The 8,213-nt window shown below is 37.8% G+C and overlaps 1 non-coding gene across 1 annotated transcript; it reads left to right on the forward strand.

Moving 5' to 3' along the window:
• Positions 1–4,125: 4,125 nt before the first annotated feature.
• Positions 4,126–4,266, forward strand: LOC111757407 (small nucleolar RNA SNORA2/SNORA34 family). The gene has a single exon (XR_002791767.1). It is a non-coding gene; the product is annotated as a small nucleolar RNA SNORA2/SNORA34 family (small nucleolar RNA).
• The last annotated feature ends 3,947 nt before the right edge of the window (positions 4,267–8,213 follow it).

Genomic DNA, 8,213 nt, shown 5'->3' on the forward strand with positions numbered 1-8,213 from the left:
TTGAACAGGTCCCAGTTCATGGACCCCCAACAATTGTGTGGCAGTTTCCAGGACCCCACTGTTGGCTCCAGATGTCTATTTTTCCATTTCAGGTAGAGCCTAACATCAGACAGAACTATTTAAGATTTACTGATGTGACTCAGACATGCAAAATAACTGTACCCTCCTTCTTGGGAATTTAGATAGCACATGACTTGGACCACAAGCCCAACTTCTGGAACTCGTAAACTGGCCAGTGCACATTGCCCATGGATATAGAGTTGATCCCTACTCAGACACTGCCCTATGGGACTTGCTACTACTACTAAGGCCTGGAAAATGGGACCATTGACCCCTGTGCATTCTGGCCCTTGGAGAGTGCAGGGGGCAAGGATCCCTTCTGAAGGACCCACAGGGACCTCACCTTTCCTTGTGCTTCCTCCAACCCTTGCTCCCTTGCTGTTTGTTGAACTATGTTTCCTTTCAAGCTGGAAACCTGCGGCGATTCCCAAATCTGTGGCCCAAAGTCAAAGCGCCGTGTTCTCAGTCTATTGGGATTTTGGCCTGTGGTACTGAAAGTGAAGCATTGTAAATCAGAACTCTCTCTTCTGTTAGGGCCCTGTTCTGCACTGAAAGGTGGACAGCTTGGGCATAAAACAGAACACTGATTTCTTTGCCCCAGAGTCACTGGTTCCATTTACAGGATTAAACCTGCAGAGGTGGATTAAACAGGTCCTTCCCTGGACCACATGGGAGATGGAGCAATTTTGATCCCACCCAAGACCCAAGAATCCCCGCTTTCATAGGATGCCCAGCAGACTCGGTGCACAGTGATCTTTGGGGAGCACAGGCTCCTCACCTTATTCACCGCCTCATAATATGTGCCTATATTTGACAGATGGGAAAAATGAAGCCCAAAGTAGATGAGAGCACCACCATGCCCCTGCCCCGCCCTCCCTTAACATCGAGGACCCTAAGCAAACTCAGGACCCCAGTTCCAATACTGCGCCTCTTGCATTGTGGGAGCACAGGACTGTGGGGGGGGGGCACTTCGCAAAGCCTTGTGGGAGCCAACTGAGACCCCATGTGGCATTTGCAAAGGAAGTGCTTCCCAAATCTATTTGAAATGTGTTTATTTAGTTCTAATCCGTAAACATTTTTGAGTGCTCACCACAGGCAAAAGCTTGGGCTTTTGGAGGAATCAGGGAAAAGGAAGTGGAATGTAACAACCTCAGGATGCACCCCAAGACTGCAGTCTTGTTGGAGAAACAGACACCATCGCTCTGTACTTGGGGTAGCTTTCATGGAGAGTGCATGGGATTTCATTCACTTTATTGGGCCAGGGATTTAGCTCAGTGGCTTAAGTGCCTGTGTGGCAAGTGCGAGGTCATGAGTTCAAATCCTGGTACCAGAAAAAAAACCACACTTTACTATGGAGCAGACACCAACACAGGCCTCTGTGGTACCAATTAGGTCACTCAGTCACTGTACAGTTAACACAAACATGAAGAACAAGTTTTGACGTTAAATCGGGCAGAATCCACATTTGTACTGAAGAGTCTGACTTTTAAAAATAAAATTATTCCACTATTAAATCAAACATTTTAAAAAGAAGAAAGCATATTACTAAACCTGGAAGGGGGATATTATAATGTTTCTGTTGTGCTTGGTGTTGAAAATGGGATATTCTAGCTAATCTAATATTTTGCCAAACCAAAAGTTTCTGCATAGGAATTATGCAAAATCAACAAGACTGATTCCAAAAAAAAGACTATGAAATTTGGGGCCAGAACATTTTATTCATAATTCATATACTACATTAGAATATAGTCATTGTGGATCACATTGCTATCTTGAATATCACTCTCTTGTCACGTATGCACCAAAGCATTATGAAATATTAATATTATTTCAGGACCATTTAATAGATATTAATCATTAATAGATTTTTTAAAAGACATCTTTCCAGCTATTTAGAGTCTAGAGATTATTGCAAATAAATGCAACTTAAGCATAAGAAAGCATTGCATTTGCTGAAAAAAAGCATACTAAACCTACTGACTTTACTATACATTGTGCTTGAAAAGTAACTCATTGATCATCTTCATTTAACAAAGAAATAAATTTTCTTTTTTTAAGAAATAAATTTTCTAAGAACAAATGGAACAGAATGAGTGACTATGCTTTGCCTCTAAATTGTGTCAAGAAAATGGGAAGAAATGTCCTCCAAGACTGATTATAGATGGAAGCCATAAGATCCAGTACTAGACATCTATACACAGAGGGAAAAAAATCTTCATTCTTAAATTGTTAATGAAACTAGGGGCTGGGGATTTAGCTCAGCGGCATAAGCGCCTGCCTTGCAAGCAGGTAGTCGTGAGTTCGATCCCCGGTACCGATAAAAAGGAAAAGACAAAAAAAAAAAAAAAAAAAAATTGTTAATTAAACTCACCCCTCCTAAATTATCTAGAGATTACTGAAAACAAATCATTAACCATGTAATGTGTATCCTCAAAGAGACAGGTAGAAAATTGTTGTTTGCTAGCAAGGTGAATTTATTTCAAAGGATAACACATAGAAAAAAAGCTTAACGCATACACTTCCCATTTCCTGAAAGTTAGAAGGAAAAAGTAATGATAGGCATTTATGGAGGAAAATCCCTAAGATCAAAATTAGAAACTTTCATATTATTGTAAGTTTTGTAGCAGCCTCCAAAATATAGCTCTCAGGAAAGTTGTATTTATTGTTTCCTTTTAATAAATAAATTTAATCACCTTACAATTAACAACAAAAACTTTGGCTAAACCTAAAGGAGCTGTAGCTCCCACAAGTTAGTTAATTTACAAACCCAGAATGCAACAGGTTTCTCAACAACCCAAAAGTGCCAAAAATTTGTTTTATTTGACTTTAAAGTCATCCTCCCTTTAACTTTTTAAACTACAAAAATATTACACATGTGTTCTTAATTAGGAACTTAGATTCACACTTAGGAAGGTTGAAGCCCATGTTTGAGTTTCCTAAAGCAACCCGAAATAGTGAAGGAGATTCATTACAACCTAAAGCCTCAGAGAATTGAGACAGACATACAGTTATCCCACGGCGAACCTCAGGGAAGGGGAACAAGTAAAATTAAAAGGCTGAACTATGCCGTCTCCGATGAAAGAACCTGTGGCTATGCAGGACAAAAAGCTGCCGTGTAGAAGGTACAACGTCCTGGCGATCTAGCAAACTATCTCCACAGCCAGCAGACCAGTGGTCGTTCACTGCCCGGGAAAAGCTTTTTCCTAATGGACCCACAGTGGGGATTGAAGCATAGGCAATGGAGAGGATCCACTCCAAGGAAAAGGAACCAAAACAGGAGTATAGAAGAAGCACAAAAAGATATACTTACCAAACTAAGGTGATCGAAAAATTATGGTATCCCCAATTTTAAAGTCCGACCGATATTGTAGTGTTGACCAAATATATGCATAAGATTTTGATACATGCACCTGTACAATAGATTTTCTCACATTAGCTTCCTGGTAAATCTACACATCTCTATCCAGAATGATTTTTTCTCCTAGTTCGTAAACTTCACAAAGGCTAACAGTGATCTTAGATACTCTTAAACAAAAATAGAAATTACTACTTAGATAGGTACTTAAAAACTGGAGTTTATCCTGGGGATTTAATATTCATAAATCTTGCATTTCGTCTGTAAAAAAAAGAAGAAATTATAATCAATAACTGCATAAACCATCAATTTTGCAACAACATCTAAAAGCAATTATGCAAATGTTAGAAGAAAATTACCAGAACCTATTTAAAGAAAAAGAGATGGCTTGATTATAAGCAATATAATTAAAATGACTAAGAAATAATAAGAAATGGTTAATCAAGTAAACATACAAATAATTGCTTTAATTTTCCTCCAAAGTCCATTCGATTTTGAAGTCACTTTGAATTACAAAGCTCATAGAGTAGGTAAGAACTTGGTGAACCCTTGATATACAGAAATGGTCAAATCTGATATTTAATTCTTAAAAACATGTATGGTAAATAAACTAGAAGTTTGAATTTTTAATATTTTTGCAAAAAAAGAAAGAAAGAAAGAAAAAGAAATGGCAGGAATTATGGTAAAATGAGATTGGCAAAATGAAGGCTCTGGCCCTGAATGAAGGCCAACAACTTCCTGATGCTGTTGGTATCAAGCAGGAACCTAAAGAGATGTCTTTCTACGTATGGTCTGTTGGCCATTTCAGAATGTGGGCAGTGAAATGGTCAATTCATTAGAAAGAAACAGCTTGAAGCAACTGCCCCTCCACCCGTGAGCGGCTATGAGCGTGACAGGCTGCTTTGGGACCCACGCCATGCTGGGACCGAGAGCGCTGGGAAACCAAGCAACCCTTCCCCCACTGCCTGTTTTGTTTTGTTGAACTTCAATATACATGAAAGTATGTTCAACTATTTTGAAGAGGAGAGACTCTGCGACAGCCATTAGTGACTTCCCTATTGTCTGGTTTTGAAGACTTAAATTGCCTTCCTCCTTCTGTTCAGATCAGTTTTATATTATGTTGTTTTGTATGAATTCTCTGTATGCAAAGACATGGACAACTATTTGGAAGAAAACAAGAGACAATATGATAGACAGTGAAGATCTCAGGTTGTTTAGCTTTGAAATTTATATCTCTTACATTGCTTTCTTATGTCCTATTTTGTTCTGTTTTGTTGTGTTTAATTTTACCTCCTTTAAAATAAAAAAATAAGTTGGAAAAGTGTTGAGAGTTGTTGAAACAATTGATATGTGAAAGTATATGTTTTTGCCTTTTTATGCATTAATAAGGTTTCTCTTTTTAAAAAAAATAGCTTTTGAAGAAACACGCTGTTGAATATTTTACAAAAAAACTGCAGTGTACTCAAAAAATAGATTTAGAATTGGGAGAGTGAAAATAATCTTTTTGCAGTTTAAGAAAAAATAGGCACTAGTCATTAGTAACAGTCTCACACTGTCCTTCACAACATATACGATATATTCCATGGGATGAAATGATGTCCAATATGATGAAATGACTGACGAAAGCAAGTATTTTGTTATTCTTAGGTTAACCAAGTTACACTCTCTTTCAGCATACTTGGTAACAAATGCCTGATGAATATTTTTGAAGTAAACAATCTCTTTAATAAGCACCAAATGGACAAGGAACAATAATAGAGATGTCTTTAAAAAATTAAAGAATACTAAACAAACAAATAAATAAAAGTAATATCTAAACATTTGTATCTATGGCTAAAGAAGATAAGTCAGTGAGGGAAATAGCCCCTTCCAAGGCTTCCATCCCCAGAAACAGCACATTGCACCATTTCTTCCTGCAGAAAATATTTAGTGATTAATTAACATGTGATAAACCAGAGAGATTAAGGTGGACAAGACTGAAGAGTCCCTACTGTCAAAAGGATCAAGTCCTAGATAGAGATTTCCCCTCCCAACCAAGATGGAATACTAAGAATTGCATTTTCCCCCTCACTTTAAGCAACTAGAAAACTGGACAAAACAAATGAAACAATGGTACCAGCCAATAGCAGCATAAGATGGTAATTCTTGGGAAAGAAGAAATAAGGTGAGCTTTGCAGTGGCATTGGTTCTTGCCTGGAGAGAGTAGCTATGAAGTGCAGGGTGAGGAAACCTAAATGGAATCTAATGGCGTCTGAAAGTCAAGGAGACAGATAATGGAATTACCAGGTCACAATAGCTAAATTTTTGGATGAATGGAGACCTTACGCACATGAGGAAATCACTGCATGGAGGCCATAGACAAAGAAGGCAAGAGAAAGCATGGGAGTTTCCAGGGCTAAGAATAATTCAGCTTCCCTGCCCTCCAGCATGGAAAATTTTTCTATTAAACCTGATACCTGATAGATTTATGGGAGAACAATGACTTAGAAGTGTGGCTAAGTTAACCCAAGACTAACAATTGTCTTCTACTCACACAAATAGAGTTTAAATGCAAGCCTAAAGTGTCCAAATGATCCCAAGTTACTTAACTATGTACCAGAACAAACCGCAACACTATTAATAAGAACAACTATTAATAAGAACAACAAAATCCAGCAGCAGACAATGAAAAATTCCCACACTGGAAAAGGTGCTTGCAGCCTCTGCATCCTTCTCCGAGAATACTTTATCCACTTGATTTTCTCATTGTGAAATGGTGCACATGGCAAAGATATGTAATAAAATTGGTCTGAATGCTTGTGAACATATCTTGGATGCAAACAAAATAAATTATGGCTTCCTTATAAGGAAAAGAGATTCATTTGAAAATTTCCAGGGTAAAGAATCAGACTCAGAAAATAAGCAGGAAACTAAAAGACCTGGCAAATGGTGCCCTAGATTGCATCACAGAAACACCCTCAAAGGCAGCCTGACAAGCATCATGTACATTGTACATATCTCCTAACTCAGCCACTACTAGACACAGCACAGTGCCAGTAAAATGACTTCTAAATCCACTTCTACTTCTTGTGTTATTCTATTTGGATTTAGATCTCTAGTTTGGAGATTCCATTATTAAGCTTTATGTATTGTCCAGCCTCAGCTGTGTAGGTTCAGCTTCTATGTACATAGTGGAGCTAAAAACGTACACAACAGTAGATCTTCCCAAGACTTAAAGTGGGTTCAAAAGGTGGACAATCAAAAGGAAATACCCAACATCTGCTGCTGCCCTTGGATACACAAATGTGTAATAAATCGAGTGCAATTCTGGGAGTCTATTGTACCACACATGTTAGATAGATGAGAAGATGCTCATACACAGAAAGCTACAACTCAGGATGAGCTGTCACTTTTCTCATGAAAAGGATTACGGGAAGATACTTTAAGAGTAAAATCTAAACTACAAGCGTAAATTCCATGTTCATTCTAACAGGCTGGATTGGTTTACTCAGCAGACATTTTTCAATACTATCTGTTCTCTATCTCCATAACAAAGCACAACTAAATGTCTTCATAAGTACCTTGTGGAAGAGATGAAAATGATTTGAGCACTAGACGAAGGGTTCTTTGGAAGGAGCTTCCTCATTATCTTCCTCATTATATGTCATTAAAAGTCAATATGAGTAGAAAAATAAAGAAATCAGAAACCAGGTCTCTCTGAAAAACAATGCATTGGAAAGTATTTTCCTGAAATCAAACTTTAGAGTGACCAGTGGTTTAGAGACTGTTTCCTTTCACCAACTTACACAGAAGAAGGCCAGTCATCATGTATTTATCAAAATTTTACATAAAAGTAGCAAAAAAAATCCATATCAAAAATGACTTAGCAATAGCCTAGATACCTCTCATATTAATACTTCATTGAAATTTGCATTCATTTAGTCATATAACTGTGAATTTCTGCAAAACTGTGATACCAAGAAAAGGAAGGAAAACCATCTGGATTTTGAATCTGATAGTCGGTGTTGGCTTCTATTTTTCAAGCAAAAATTTAAAAATCGTGATGTGCAAAGCAAGATGGTGTTCTTAATTAGCTGGAAAACAGAGTAAAAAATTCCCAAAGACTCTTACATACTGTTTAGTATCAAAGTGTACACATACATACTACAGAGCATAATGCAAACAGTTTCCTACTTTGTGATCATCCAGAGCTTCTGCATCTGTTAGAAGCTTCTTCTTAGGAAGAAGTGGTATTCAGTGTGACCATTAGAAAACTTGATCAATGAGAGATAAAAACAGAAACATGAAACATAAAAATATAAGACTAGCAAGGAGATCAGGAGTCCGGTAAACAGAGTGAGCCACAAGGCAGATAGGCAGCCAACCTGCCGGCTCAGATCAGAAAGAAGACCAGACGTCATAGCAGGCAACATTTCTGCAGGAATACGCTTGGCAAGATCCATGGTCATCCCACTTGGAAGCTGGATGACAGGGTTTGGTGCAGTTCTGTGCCCTGGATAAAGCTGGAAATTGTACTAATTCTTGAAACTTTGCACAGATAGTTACTCTTCCTGCATACTAAGGTGTTGGTCTCTCCTTTGGAACTATGATCACCAAGACTTGTTCTTGCTTCAAATCTGTGGCCCTGTGTTCCTGTCTCCTTTTCCAGCCTTTCTCTTATTCATATAGTTCATCAAAAAGAAAGATCTTTCAAACAGAAAATACAAATTTCACCCTTCATTTTCTGTTTAGTATTCAAATACAACTAAATAATAATCCATCATATTAGATCCCTCCACCAATATCATAAGCTCCTTTA

This window comes from Cavia porcellus, unplaced genomic scaffold, assembly GCF_034190915.1.
Source record: "Cavia porcellus strain 051 isolate PalLab524CR breed Dunkin Hartley unplaced genomic scaffold, mCavPor4.1 scaffold_1, whole genome shotgun sequence".
Classification (NCBI taxonomy): domain Eukaryota; kingdom Metazoa; phylum Chordata; class Mammalia; order Rodentia; family Caviidae; genus Cavia; species Cavia porcellus.